This window comes from Ranitomeya variabilis, chromosome 2, assembly GCF_051348905.1.
Source record: "Ranitomeya variabilis isolate aRanVar5 chromosome 2, aRanVar5.hap1, whole genome shotgun sequence".
NCBI lineage: Eukaryota > Metazoa > Chordata > Amphibia > Anura > Dendrobatidae > Ranitomeya > Ranitomeya variabilis.
In genome coordinates, this window is record NC_135233.1 from 1,099,704,470 (window position 1) to 1,099,719,602 (window position 15,133).

Below are 15,133 nucleotides of genomic sequence, written 5' to 3' on the forward strand. Positions count from 1 at the left end.
TAATGTTTGGAGGATTGTTTCTCTCCCTTGTTTGCTGTCCGTCTGGGCAGATCCGGCTTTTCCAGTGATCTGGGACCTCTCGTGAAGGTTTGCTCATGTTAGTCCTGGCGTTACTTGGTCTCACAGCTCACCGTGAGTAGAAGACATCTCATACTTGGACTTAGTACAAATGGGCCCCCAGAATAACAGAGGAGACCCCCATGGGCCTGGGATCTGAACCGATGGCTTCGGAGCTGATCACTTACCACCAGGGTCTATCACTTCTCATTCGGTTCTAAGATGAAATATTAAACCTTGGGTATTTGACTGTGTAAGGCTCGGGCTCCTCCATTTGGTGACCCCTCGAGTGATGGTGAAATCCCACTTTTACCACGACTTGCACAAAACCTCAATGTCTCCCATTGAGTAGAAGGTTGTATGGCAACGAGTCCATCGTCTATTACTTCAGTCACTTCCAAAAGTAAAAATATTGTGATTTGTCACGTTTCCCTCAGTGTAAATCCCTTTCCCTCATTTACCATAAACCTAATAATGTTTTTACCTGGTATAAAAGCCGCCGTTCTCCTGAATCCGGAGATATTTTTCTTTTCTTCCTGTGCCTCTGCGTTCCGGAGATACGGTCTTATCCTCCCTGCATATAAATCTTGTCTATTTATCAAGTGGGAGTGGTCTTCAGCTCTGCTGAGGGCGTTTCTTTGAGGACCACGCCTACTTGGCATTAAAATACCAGAATCACATGCAGAAAAGAGGAGGCCATAACTCGGGAACGCAGAGGCACAGGAAGAAATGAAAGACCACGCCGGATTCAGGAAAACAGCGGCATTTACCCCAGGTAAAGAAGTTATGACAAGTGACAGGTCCTCTTTAAGGAATTGGACGAATTTTGATTTCAGCTCCGGAGCTTAAGTCATGACTTGGTAAAAAAAAGATCAGTAATGAAAAGGATTTCTAAATTTCCGGATTAATGTTCTTCCTCAGTTTCCTCTTCTCTTTCATCCTTTATTAATCTTGGCCGTCTTCTCATTTTTAATATATTCCATCTCTGTCGACCATCACCGTTTACGGAGGAGCTTTCATTTCTGAATCCTCCCGTCTGCGGGTCCCTCGCTCTTGGTTTTATGCGACAGACCAGTGGAGACTCTTGTGTTCTTACAAGAAAGTTTCTTCTGAATGTGAAGGATAATTGCCAGCGAGCATAAATCAAAAGCCGCCGTCCGTCACACAGAGAAGATGAAGCGGCCATCAAAGTCCGGTCTCTGTGGCCCTACCAGAGTCCAGGCTGGGGCCGCGGGAGGGGAAGCTGCACATAGCCGTACTGCAGTATGGGCTGGTATCAGGAATATGGAGCTTAAAGGGCTCGTCCACATCTGTCCTCCAAGAGCCCCATGGATCTAGATGAAAACTGGGGTCTGTACGGACCCCATTATTGTCCCCTTCTCTCAATGTCAGGCAGAAGCTGCAAAAGCAAATACATATTTTAGGACTCATGAAAAGAGAATATGATATTTGTGGTTGTTAATCATAGGCTAGGTCTTCATTTACCTGGTATCTATACATCCTGGCCTAGGAGGTTTGTTGGTGCCGCCCTGGGCCTAGATCAGACCTACGATGAGTATAAATCTGTACCAGGCCGATCATATGCATGTGGAGGGAAGGCGGATCCATCAACAATAGGGGTAATAGGAAATGATCATCACTGTAGGAATATAGGAAAGGCTTCTCTCCAGTAAGAGCAGTGCGAGGTGGTGATGACTGCCGGTACTGAGAGGTCTAATCCATGACTGTAGATCTATGACGGATTCAGGGTCATTATCACTGGGATCAGGAAGGGAATTTCATTAATTGTGAGTGATTTGTGTTGTGAGGTTGTTCAGGGGATTTCTCTTTCTTTGGATCCGTCATTAATAGAAGAATATGGCGAAGCGTTCTTTACAGTGAGAGCAGTGCAATAAGGCGATCCATGCTGACCTCATTACTGACCATTCACTACTAACGGGAAAGTGCAGATGTTATGTTTTTATTCCGCTGGGATTATTAGGGCTACAAGGATCAGGGGTTAATGTGGTGGGGGGCGCGCTCCCCTCTGTGGAGGTCCCTTCTCCCTTACTCACTGCGCAGCTTCATTTGTTCTTATGGTAAATAACAAATGGCAATAAAGTGAATCTAGCAGAAGAATAGATGTAGCCGAGCGGAAACGGAGGTGTTATTGTAGTTAAGTGGCTGTAGCAGAGCTGATGTAGTGTGTACAGCAGTGAGGTAGAGGTAGCAGAGCTGATGTAGTGTGTACAGCAGTGAGGTGGAGGTAGCAGAGCTGATGTAGTGTGTACAGCAGTGAGGTGGAGGTAGCAGAGCTGATGTAGTGTGTACAGCAGTGAGGTGGAGGTAGCAGAGCTGATGTAGCAGTGTGAGTGCAGAGACAGAGGATTTGTAATGGTGTGAGAGGAGCAGCAAAGCAAATGTTGTAGTGTGAGTGTATAATGATGTAGCAGAACAGATGTAGTGTATGTAGCAGTGAAGTAGATGTAGCAGAGTGAATGTAGTAGTGTGGGGGCACAGTGATGTAGCAGAGTGAATGTAGTAGTGTGGGGGCATAGTGATGTAGCAGAGTGAATGTAGTAGTGTGGGGGCACAGTGATGTAGCAGAGTGAATGTAGTAGTGTGGGGGCATAGTGATGTAGCAGAGTGAATGTGGTAGTGTGGGGGCACAGGGATGTAGCAGAGTTAATGTGGCAGTGTGGGGGCATAGTGATGTAGCAGAGTGAATGTGGTAGTGTGGGGGCATAGTGATGTAGCAGAGTTAATGTGGTAGTGTGGGGGCACAGTGATGTAGCAGAGTGAATGTGGTAGTGTGGGGGCACAGTGATGTAGCAGAGTTAATGTGGCAGTGTGGGGGCATAGTGATGTAGCAGGGTGAATGTGGTAGTGTGGGGGCACAGTGATGTAGCAGAGTTAATGTGGCAGTGTGGGGGCATAGTGATGTAGCAGGGTGAATGTGGTAGTGTGGGGGCATAGTGATGTAGCAGAGTGAATGTGGTAGTGTGGGGGCACAGTGATGTAGCAGAGTGAATGTGGTAGTGTGGGGGCACAGTGATGTAGCAGAGTGAATGTGGTAGTGTGGCGGCATAGTGATGTAGCAGAGTGGATATAGTAGTGTGGGGCATAGTGATGTAGCAGAGCAGATGTAGCAGAGTGAATGTAGTAGTGGGGGCATAGTGATGTAGCAGAGCAGATGTAGCAGAGTGAGTGTAGTAGTGTGGGGACATAGTGATGTAGCAGAGTGAATGTGGTAGTGTGGGGGCATAGTGATGTAGCAGAGCAGATGTAGCAGAGTGGATGTGGTAGTGTGGCGGCATAGTGATGTAGCAGAGCAGATGTAACAGAGTGGATGTAGTAGTGTGGGGGCATAGTGATGTAGCAGAGCAGATGTAGCAGAGTGGATGTGGTAGTGTGGGGGCATAGTGATGTAGCAGAGCAGATGTAGCAGAGTGAATGTGGTAGTGAGGGCATAGTGATGTAGCAGAGTGGATGTAGTAGTGTGGGGGCATAGTGATTTAGCAGAGCAGATGCAGCAGAGTGAATGTGGTAGTGAGGGCATAGTGATGTAGCAGAGCAGATGTAGCAGAGTGGATGTAGTAGTTTGGGGGCATAGTGATGTAGCAGAGCAGATGTAGCAGAGTGAATGTAGTAGTGTGGGGGCATAGTGATGTAGCAGAGCAGATGTAGCAGAGTGAATGTAGTAGTGTGGGGGCATAGTGATGTAGCAGAGCAGATGTAGCAGAGTGAATGTAGTAGTGTGGTGGCATAGTGATGTAGCAGAGCAGATGTAGCAGAGTGGATGTAGCAGAGTGGATGTGGTAGTGTGGGGGCATAGAGATGTAGCAGAGCAGTTGTAGCAGAGTGAATGTGGTAGTGTGGGGGCATAGTGATGTAGCAGAGTGAATGTGGTAGTGTGGGGGCATGGTGATGTAGCATAGCAGATGTAGCAGAGTGGATGTAGTAGTGTGGGGGCATAGAGATGTAGCAGAGCAGATGTAGCAGAGTGGATGTAGTAGTGGGGGCATAGTGATGTAGCAGAGCAGATGTAGCAGAGTGGATGTAGTAGTGGGGGCATAGTGATGTAGCAGAGCAGATGTAGCAGAGTGAGTGTAGTAGTGTGGGGACATAGTGATGTAGCAGAGTGAATGTGGTAGTGTGGGGGCATAGTGATGTAGCAGAGCAGATGTAGCAGGGTGGATGTAGTAGTGTGGGGGCATAGTGATGTAGCAGAGCAGATGTAGCAGAGTGGATGTGGTAGTGTGGGGGCATAGTGATGTAGCAGAGCAGATGTAGCAGAGTGAATGTGGTAGTGAGGGCATAGTGATGTAGCAGAGTGGATGTAGTAGTGTGGGGGCATATTGATTTAGCAGAGCAGATGCCGCAGAGTGAATGTGGTAGTGAGGGCATAGTGATGTAGCAGAGCAGATGTAGCAGAGTGGATGTAGTAGTTTGGGGGCATAGTGATGTAGCAGAGCAGATGTAGCAGAGTGAATGTAGTAGTGTGGGGGCATAGTGATGTAGCAGAGCAGATGTAGCAGAGTGAATGTAGTAGTGTGGGGGCATAGTGATGTAGCAGAGCAGATGTAGCAGAGTGAATGTAGTAGTGTGGTGGCATAGTGATGTAGCAGAGCAGATGTAGCAGAGCAGATGTAGCAGAGTGGATGTAGCAGAGTGGATGTGGTAGTGTGGGGGCATAGAGATGTAGCAGAGCAGTTGTAGCAGAGTGAATGTGGTAGTGTGGGGGCATAGTGATGTAGCAGAGTGAATGTGGTAGTGTGGGGGCATGGTGATGTAGCAGAGTGAATGTGGTAGTGTGGGGGCATGGTGATGTAGCATAGCAGATGTAGCAGAGTGGATGTAGTAGTGGGGGCATAGTGATGTAGCAGAGCAGATGTAGCAGAGTGGATGTAGTAGTGGGGGCATAGTGATGTAGCAGAGCAGATGTAGCAGAGTGGATGTAGTAGTGTGGGGGCATAGTGATGTAGCAGAGCAGATGTAGCAGAAGGTTGTCCCCCTTGACAATCTGTCAGAATGATTCCATATTATAGGAGCAGCTTGTAGCTATTAGCGCCCCCTTGTGTTGGTGAACAGCGTCCCATCCTGCAGATATAGGGGGGCTGAGTGCAGTGTATGGCGGCACTTCGGGTGTTCCCAGTGCACTGTCCCCGCTCCCCAGAGGGCGCAGTGCAATCTTTTATGTGTGATTAATGAGGAGTGACATCTCTGCGCCGTCTCGCGTCTGGTAATGATACTCCCCTCCGCCGCGCTCGTCATTGATTACAGCCGGCTACAGGCGACGTTCAGATCGATGGCGGCAGCATTGATTCCCGATAACCACCGGTCTCCTGTATGACGAGTCTCACAGCGCACTGGAAACCAAAAACAAGAGTCAGAAGAACCCCTTCATGGGACAGGGGGTCGCCCAGACCTTCCCCTCCCCAGAGGGAGAATTTGGGGACAAGAAGAATCCATTTCTGATGCCGCTGTCCATATATATGAATAATGTTTTTTTCCCTGAAAGCAGCCTGTTGTGTAAGAATGGAGGTTTCTGGAATGAAAGCCACCATTCTTTACACTGCAGGCACTTTCCAGAGAGCTGGGAGCTGCAGAGAGACAAACTGTGCCCAAACCTGAGCCCCGAACATCCGGCGATTCCCACACGGTCATCTGTGCGGTAGTGCAGGAAACGCTGTGTCTGATTGTGTATCTAATAGATGCGCCTTTTCTAGGGGGCTGCGGGCTGCTTTTTTACACTCCCAGCTGTCTGTTTTACCTTGGCTGGTTATAAAAAATGTAGGTGGCAGACCGCACCCCATTATATTTGTAATACTTATTTAAATAATTTTTTAAAAATGGCATGGGGACCCCTCTATTTTTGATAACCAGCCAAGATAAAGTGAACAGTTGTGGGGCTGTTTGTTTTGTCTGTGCTGGTTATCAAAAATGAATAAGACCCCACATGTTTATTTTTTTACACTGTGTGCTGGCCAATACTTGACATGGCTGTGATTGACCTGAACGTGCCCACACGGGAAAGCTGATTGATTGGCAGCTTTGTTCGGGTTGCTGATCCCATGCTTACACACTAGGTGTCCAGTGCAGTCCCGAACTTTACCCTTGGGGTTCACCCATCTCTAAATATGACCTCATCTCTCAGCATAAGTGGAGTGGGCCGTGGATAATCCAATCTCTCCGGGCCGCGGAGACCTCGCTCCTGGCAGATACCTCTGTAATGGCCGGTAGTGTTCTGCGGATGCTGTTGGCAGCAGATCAGGCTCAGAAGGTAAAGAGATAAGAGGCGAATTACACTGAGGCGCCCCTGATAATGGAGGAGCGGAGGCCGGAGCAGAGAGGCCGAGATCCGGAGCTCCAGACAGAATATCCGCGCTGGTCCCAGGAGCTTTCAGTCACATACTAATCCTGCCCTGTGTGATACGGTCTGCTGAGCTGCATCTAATCCTGCCCTGTGTGATACGGTCTGCTGAGCTGCATCTAATCCTGCCCTGTGTGATACGGTCTGCTGAGCTGCATCTAATCCTGCCCTGTGTGATACGGTCTGCTGAGCTGCATCTAATCCTGCCCTGTGTGATACGGTCTGCTGAGCTGCATCTAATCCTGCCCTGTGTGATACGGTCTGCTGAGCTGCATCTAATCCTGCCCTGTGTGATACGGTCTGCTGAGCTGCATCTAATCCTGCCCTGTGTGATACGGTCTGCTGAGCTGCATCTAATCCTGCCCTGTGTGATACGGTCTGCTGAGCTGCATCTAATCCTGCCCTGTGTGATACGGTCTGCTGAGCTGCATCTAATCCTATCCTGCTACCCTGAGTGCGCCGCTCACACACAGGACTATGCTCTGATCTACACCCTCCATTGTAGCTCTGGCAGGATGTTGAGGGTCGTTCTCCTGCTGGAAGGTGAACGTATGATCCAGTCTCAAGTGTCCTGCAGCCTCTAACAGGTTTTCCTCCAGGATTGTCCTGTATTTAGCTCCATCCATCTTCCCCTCACCTCTTACCACCTTCCCTGCCCCTGCTGAAGAAAAGCCTCCCCACAGCAGGATTATTATTATTATTTATTTATATAGCCCCGTTAATTCCATGGTGCTGTACATGAGAAGGAGTTACATACAGGGTTATAGATATCGTTAACAGTAAACAAATTTACAATGACAGACCGGTACAGAGAGGAGAGGACCCTGTCCTTGCGGACTTGCATTCTTTGGGATAATGGGGAAGAGACAGGAGGTCGGTGTGCTGCAGCACTGGTGGTGGTGAGAAGGATGCTGCCACCATGTATGACAGTGGGGATGGTGTTTTCAGGGTGATGTGGAGTGTTAGTTTTCCGTCACACATAGTGTTTTGCATTTATCTCAAAATGTTCTCGTCTGGTCTCATCTGACCCAAAGAGCGCCTTCCTCCACACCCTTGCTGTGTCCACTATATATAATGATATCATGTGATACTGTCTGCTGAGCCGGATATCTAATCCTGCCCTGTGTGATCCTTCTGCTGAGCTGCATTTCTAAACCACATTGTGCTGCTAGGCTTTGTATGTAGCTCTGTCATGTGTGATGCTCTCTGTAGAGCGGGTGTATCTAATCCTGTCCTTTATGATACCGCTGCACAGTGCTGACGTTGTGCTCCTGTCCTCAGGGATGAAGATGATGGGGATTATAACAGTGAAGATGACGTGGGCGAGGGGGATAACAACAGCCAGTGCTCCCTGTTGTCCAGGTAGCCGGTCGGAGTGCTGCACGGTGTGCGGTGTCAGGGTGATGCGCAGTGTCGGGGTGCTGCACAGTGTGCGGTGTCGGGGTGCTGCACAGTGTGTGGTGTCAGGGTGCTGCGCAGTGTCGGGGTGCTGCACAGTGTGCAGTGTCGGGGTGCTGTGCGATGTCGGGGTGCTGCATGGTGTGCGGTGTTGGGGTACTGCACAGTGTGTGGTGTCAGGGTGCTGCGCAGTGTCGGGGTGCTGTGCAGTGTCAGGGTGCTGCATGGTGTGCGGTGTTGGGGTGCTGCACAGTGTGTGGTGTCAGGGTGCTGCGCAGTGTCGGGGTTTTGTGCGGTGTCGAGGTGCTGCATGGTGTGCGGTGTTGGGGGCCCAGTGTGTGCCATGAACCCCCTGAACCTCAGTTATTTCCAGCCTTTTCCTGCTGGTTTTCTTGTCTGCACATTTCCGCTTTCTTCTGTCCTCCATATAATAGAGATCTACTATTCAGGGATCCGGGAAAGCTGTGTGACAGCCCCGTGCGCCTTGTCCTGCTTGTCAGACTGGTGGTCAGCGCTCCTGTATGGGGTTAGTGACAGCAGATGATGGGCTCATCGCACTTCTCCGCACCTGCCACTAGATGGAGCCGGAGAATGAACCCTGCGGACTGTGCGGCTCCTCCCTGCAGGTGTAAGGTCTGCACCCCCCCAGCCAAAATCCAGCCTCAGCGGACGGACGGCACAGACGCCTCCCCCTGCTGGGGAATGGTGTGAAGTGTCATGTTAATGGGAATTGTGATACAAATCGTGTTATTAGATCCAATCACGTCCTCCACGGGAAAGGGAAGAGAAAAACTGTTACACTTTTTATATTTTTAATATTTGGTGAGAAAATAGCAACATAGAAGCAAACATGGCCGACGGGAAGCTGCACCGCCACCTACTGGGCAGGAGACGTATTACCGCCTGACTGTATGCTGCCACCTACTGGGCAGGAGAGGTATTACCGCCTGACTGTATGCTGCCACCTACTGGGCAGGAGAGGTATTACCGCCTGACTGTATGCTGCCACTGCCACCTACTGGGCAGGAGAGGTATTACCGCCTGACTGTATGCTACCACTGCCACCTACTGGGCAGGAGAGGTATTACCGCCTGACTGTATGCTACCACTGCCACCTACTGGGCAGGAGAGGTATTACCGCCTGACTGTATGCTACCACTGCCACCTGCTGGGCAGGAGAGGTATTACCGCCTGACTGTATGCTACCACTGCCACCTGCTGGTCAGGAGAGGTATTACCGCCTGACTGTATGCTACCACTGCCACCTGCTGGGCAGGAGAGGTATTACCGCCTGACTGTATGCTACCACTGCCACCTGCTGGGCAGGAGAGGTATTACCACCTGACTGTATGCTACCACTGCCACCTGCTGGGCAGGAGAGGTATTACCGCCTGACTGTATGCTACCACTGCCACCTGCTGGGCAGGAGAGGTATTACCGCCTGACTGTATGCTACCACTGCCACCTGCTGGGCAGGAGAGGTATTACCGCCTGACTGTATGCTACCACTGCCACCTGCTGGACAGGAGAGGTATTACCGCCTGACTGTATGCCACAACTGCCACCTACTGGGCAGGAGAGGTATTACCGCCTGACTGTATGCCACCACTGCCACCTACTGGGCAGGAGAGGTATTACCGCCTGACTGTATGCCACCACTGCCACCTACTGGACAGGAGAGGTATTACCGCCTGACTGTATGCTACCACTGCCACCTACTGGACAGGAGAGGTATTACCGCCTGACTGTATGTTACCACTGCCACCTACTGGGCAGGAGAGGTATTACCGCCTGACCTTATGCTACCACTGCCACCTACTGGACAGGAGAGGTATTACCGCCTGACTGTATGCTGCCACCTACTGGACAGGAGAGGTATTACCGCCTGACTGTATGCTACCGCTGCCACCTGCTGGGCAGGAGAGGTATTACTGCCTGACTGTATGCTACCACTGCCACCTACTGGGCAGGAGAGGTATTACCGCCTGACTGTATGCTACCACTGCCACCTACTGGGCAGGAGAGGTATTACCGCCTGACTGTATGCTACCACTGCCACCTGCTGGACAGGAGAGGTATTACCGCCTGACTGTATGCCACAACTGCCACCTACTGGGCAGGAGAGGTATTACCGCCTGACTGTATGCCACCACTGCCACCTACTGGGCAGGAGAGGTATTACCGCCTGACTGTATGCCACCACTGCCACCTACTGGACAGGAGAGGTATTACCGCCTGACTGTATGCTACCACTGCCACCTACTGGACAGGAGAGGTATTACCGCCTGACTGTATGTTACCACTGCCACCTACTGGGCAGGAGAGGTATTACCGCCTGACCTTATGCTACCACTGCCACCTACTGGACAGGAGAGGTATTACCGCCTGACTGTATGCTGCCACCTACTGGACAGGAGAGGTATTACCGCCTGACTGTATGCTACCGCTGCCACCTGCTGGGCAGGAGAGGTATTACTGCCTGACTGTATGCTACCACTGCCACCTACTGGGCAGGAGAGGTATTACCGCCTGACTGTATGCTGCCACCTACTGGGCAGGAGAGGTATTACCGCCTGACTGTATGCTACCACTGCCACCTGCTGGGCAGGAGAGGTATTACCGCCTGACCTTATGCTACCACTGCCACCTACTGGGCAGGAGAGGTATTACCGCCTGACTGTATGCTGCCACTGCCACCTACTGGACAGGAGAGGTATTACCGCCTGACTGTATGCTGCCACCAACTGGACAGGAGAGGTATTACCGCCTGACTGTAAGCTACCACTGCCACCTGCTGGGCAGGAGAGGTATTACCGCCTGACCTTATGCTACCACTGCCACCTACTGGGCAGGAGAGGTATTACCGCCTGACTGTATGCTACCACTGCCACCTGCTGGGCAGGAGAGGTATTACCGCCTGATTGTATGCTACCACTGCCACCTGCTGGGCAGGAGAGGTATTACCGCCTGACTGTATGATACCACTGCCACCTACTGGGCAGGAGAGGTATTACAGCCTGACTGTATGCTACCACTGCCACCTACTGGACAGGAGAGGTATTACCGCCTGACTGTATGTTACCACTGCCACCTGCTGGACAGGAGAGGTATTACCACCTGACTGTATGCTACCACTGCCACCTGCTGGACAGGGGAGGTATTACCGCCTGACTGTATGCTACCACTGCCACCTACTGGGCAGGAGAGGTATTACCGCCTGACTGTATGCTACCACTGCCACCTACTGGACAGGAGAGGTATTACCGCCTGACTGTATGCTACCACTGCCACCTGCTGGACAGGAGAGGTATTACCGCCTGACTGTATGTTACCACTGCCACCTGCTGGGCAGGAGAGGTATTACCACCTGACTGTATGCCACCACTGCCACCTACTGGGCAGGAGAGGTATTACCGCCTGACTGTATGCCACCACTGCCACCTACTGGGCAGGAGAGGTATTACCGCCTGACTGTATGCCACCACTGCCACCTACTGGGCAGGAGAGGTATGCCACCACTGCCACGTACTGGGCAGGAGAGGTATTACTGCCTGACTGTATGCTACCACTGCCACCTGCTGGACAGGAGAGGTATTACCGCCTGACTGTATGCTACCACTGCCACCTGCTGGACAGGAGAGGTATTACCACCTGACTGTATGCTACCACTGCCACCTACTGGGCAGGAGAGGTATTACCGCCTGACTGTATGCTACCACTGCCACCTGCTGGACAGGAGAGGTATTACCACCTGACTGTATGCTACCACTGCCACCTACTGGACAGGAGAGGTATTACCGCCTGACTGTATGCTACCACTGCCACCTACTGGACAGGAGAGGTATTACCGCCTGACTGTATGCTACCACTGCCACCTACTGGGCAGGAGAGGTATTACTGCCTGACTGTATGCTACCACTGCCACCTACTGGACAGGAGAGGTATTACCACCTGACTGTATACTACCACTGCCACCTACTGGGCAGGAGAGGTATTACCGCCTGACTGTATGCTACCAATGCCACCTACTGGGCAGGAGAGGTATTACCACCTGACTGAATGCTACCACTGCCACCTACTGGGCAGGAGAGGTATTACCGCCTGACTGTATGCTACCACTGCCACCTACTGGACAGGAGAGTTATTACCGCCTGACTGTCTGCTACCACTGCCACCTGCTGGGCAGGAGAGGTATTACCGCCTGACTGTATGCTACCACTGCCACCTACTGGGCAGGAGAGGTATTACCGCCTGACTGTATGATACCACTGCCACCTACTGGGCAGGAGAGGTATTACCGCCTGACTGTATGCTACCACTGCCACCTGCTGGGCAGGAGAGGTATTACCGCCTGACTGTATGCTACCACTGCCACCTACAGGGCAGGAGAGGTATTACCGCCTGACTGTATGCTACCACTGCCACCTGCTGGGCAGGAGAGGTATTACCGCCTGACTGTATGCCACCACTGCCACCTACTGGGCAGGAGAGGTATTACCGCCCGACTGTATGCCACCACTGCCACCTACTGGACAGGAGAGGTATTACCGCCTGACTGTATGCTACCACTGCCACCTACTGGGCAGGAGAGGTATTACCGCCTGACTGTATGCTACCACTGCCACCTGCTGGGCAGGAGAGGTATTACCGCCTGACTGTATGCTACCACTGCCACCTACAGGGCAGGAGAGGTATTACCGCCTGACTGTATACTACCACTGCCACCTGCTGGGCAGGAGAGGTATTACCGCCTGACTGTATGCTACAACTGCCACCTACTGGGCAGGAGAGGTATTACCACCTGACTGAATGCTACCACTGCCACCTACTGGGCAGGAGAGGTATTACCACCTGACTGTATGTTACCACTGCCACCTGCTGGACAGGAGAGGTATTACCGCCTGACTGAATGCTACCACTGCCACCTACTGGGCAGGAGAGGTATTACCACCTGACTGTATGCTACCACTGCCACCTACTGGGCAGGAGAGGTATTACCGCCTGACTGTATGCTACCACTGCCACCTACTGGGCAGGAGAGGTATTACCGCCTGACTGTATGCTACCATTGCCACCTACTGGGCAGGAGAGGTATTACCGCCTGACTGTATGCTACCACTGCCACCTACTGGGCAGGAGAGGTATTACCGCCTGACTGGATGCTACCACTGCCACCTACTGGGCAGGAGAGGTATTACCGCCTGACTGCTACCACTGCCACCTACTGGGCAGGAGAGGTATTACCACCTGACTGTATGTTACCACTGCCACCTGCTGGACAGGAGAGGTATTACCACCTGACTGTATGCTACTACTGCCACCTACTGGACAGGAGAGGTTTTACCGCCTGACTGGATGCTACCACTGCCACCTACTGGGCAGGAGAGGTATTACCGCCTGACTGTATGCTACCACTGCCACCTACTGGGCAGGAGAGGTATTACCACCTGACTGTATGCTACCACTGCCACCTACTGGACAGGAGAGGTATTACCACCTGACTGTATGCTACCACTGCCACCTACTGGGCAGGAGAGGTATTACCACCTGACTGTATGCTACCACTGCCACCTACTGGGCAGGAGAGGTATTACCGCCTGACTGTATGCTACCACTGCCACCTACTGGGCAGGAGAGGTATTACCGCCTGACTGTATGCCACCACTGCCACCTACTGGGCAGGAGAGGTATTACTGCCTGACTGGATGCTACCACTGCCACCTACTGGGCAGGAGAGGTATTACCGCCTGACTGCTACCACTGCCACCTACTGGGCAGGAGAGGTATTACCACCCGACTGCATGCTACCACTGCCACCTACTGGGCAGGAGAGGTATTACCGCCTGACTGTATGCCACCACTGCCACCTACTGGGCAGGAGAGGTATTACCGCCTGACTGTATTACCACCTGACTGTATGCTACCACTGCCACCTACTGGGCAGGAGAGGTATTACCGCCTGACTGTATGCTACCACTGCCACCTACTGGGCAGGAGAGGTATTACCGCCTGACTGCTACCACTGCCACCTACTGGGCAGGAGAGGTATTACCACCCGACTGCATGCTACCACTGCCACCTGCTGGGCAGGAGAGGTATTACCGCCTGACTGTATGCCACCACTGCCACCTACTGGGCAGGAGAGGTATTACCGCCTGACTGTATTACCACCTGACTGTATGCTACCACTGCCACCTACTGGGCAGGAGAGGTATTACCGCCTGACTGTATGCTACCACTGCCACCTACTGGGCAGGAGAGGTATTACCGCCTGACTGTATGCGACCACTGCCACCTACTGGGCAGGAGAGGTATTACCGCCTGACTGTATTACCACCTGACTGTATGCTACCACTGCCACCTACTGGGCAGGAGAGGTATTACCGCCTGACTGTATGCTACCACTGCCACCTACTGGGCAGGAGAGGTATTACCGCCTGACTGTATGCTACCACTGCCACCTGCTGGACAGGAGAGGTATTACCACCTGACTGTATGCTACCACTGCCACCTACTGGGCAGGAGAGGTATTACCGCCTGACTGGATGCTACCACTGCCACCTACTGGGCAGGAGAGGTATTACCGCCTGACTGCTACCACTGCCACCTACTGGGCAGGAGAGGTATTACCACCTGACTGTATGCTACCACTGCCACCTACTGGGCAGGAGAGGTATTACCGCCTGACTGAATGCTACCACTGCCACCTACTGGGCAGGAGAGGTATTACCACCTGACTGTATGCTACCACTGCCACCTACTGGGCAGGAGAGGTATTACCGCCTGACTGTATGCTACCACTGCCACCTACTGGGCAGGAGAGGTATTACCGCCTGACTGTATGCTACCATTGCCACCTACTGGGCAGGAGAGGTATTACCGCCTGACTGTATGCCACCACTGCCACCTACTGGGCAGGAGAGGTATTACCGCCTGACTGTATGCTACCACTGCCACCTACTGGGCAGGAGAGGTGTTACCGCCTGACTGTATGCTGCCACCTACTGGGCAGGAGAGGTATTACCGCCTGACTGTATGCTGCCACCTACTGGGCAGGAGAGGAATTACCGCCTGACCTTATGCTACCACTGCCACCTACTGGGCAGGAGAGGTATTACCGCCTGACTGTATGCTGCCACTGCCACCTACTGGGCAGAAGAGGTATTACCGCCTGTCTGCTGCCACTGCCACCTACTGGACAGGAGAGGTATTACCGCCTGACTGTATGCTGCCACCTACTGGACAGGAGAGGTATTACCGCCTGACTGTAAGCTACCACTGCCACCTGCTGGGCAGGAGAGGTATTACCGCCTGACCTTATGCTAC

The 15,133-nt window shown here is 52.2% G+C and overlaps 1 protein-coding gene across 19 annotated transcripts in view; it reads left to right on the top strand.

Annotated features, from left to right (window-relative positions):
- Nucleotides 1-15,133, top strand: part of OTOF (otoferlin) — a 298,562-nt gene that overhangs the window by 128,101 nt on the left and 155,328 nt on the right. The gene's annotated exons all lie outside the window — the stretch shown is intronic.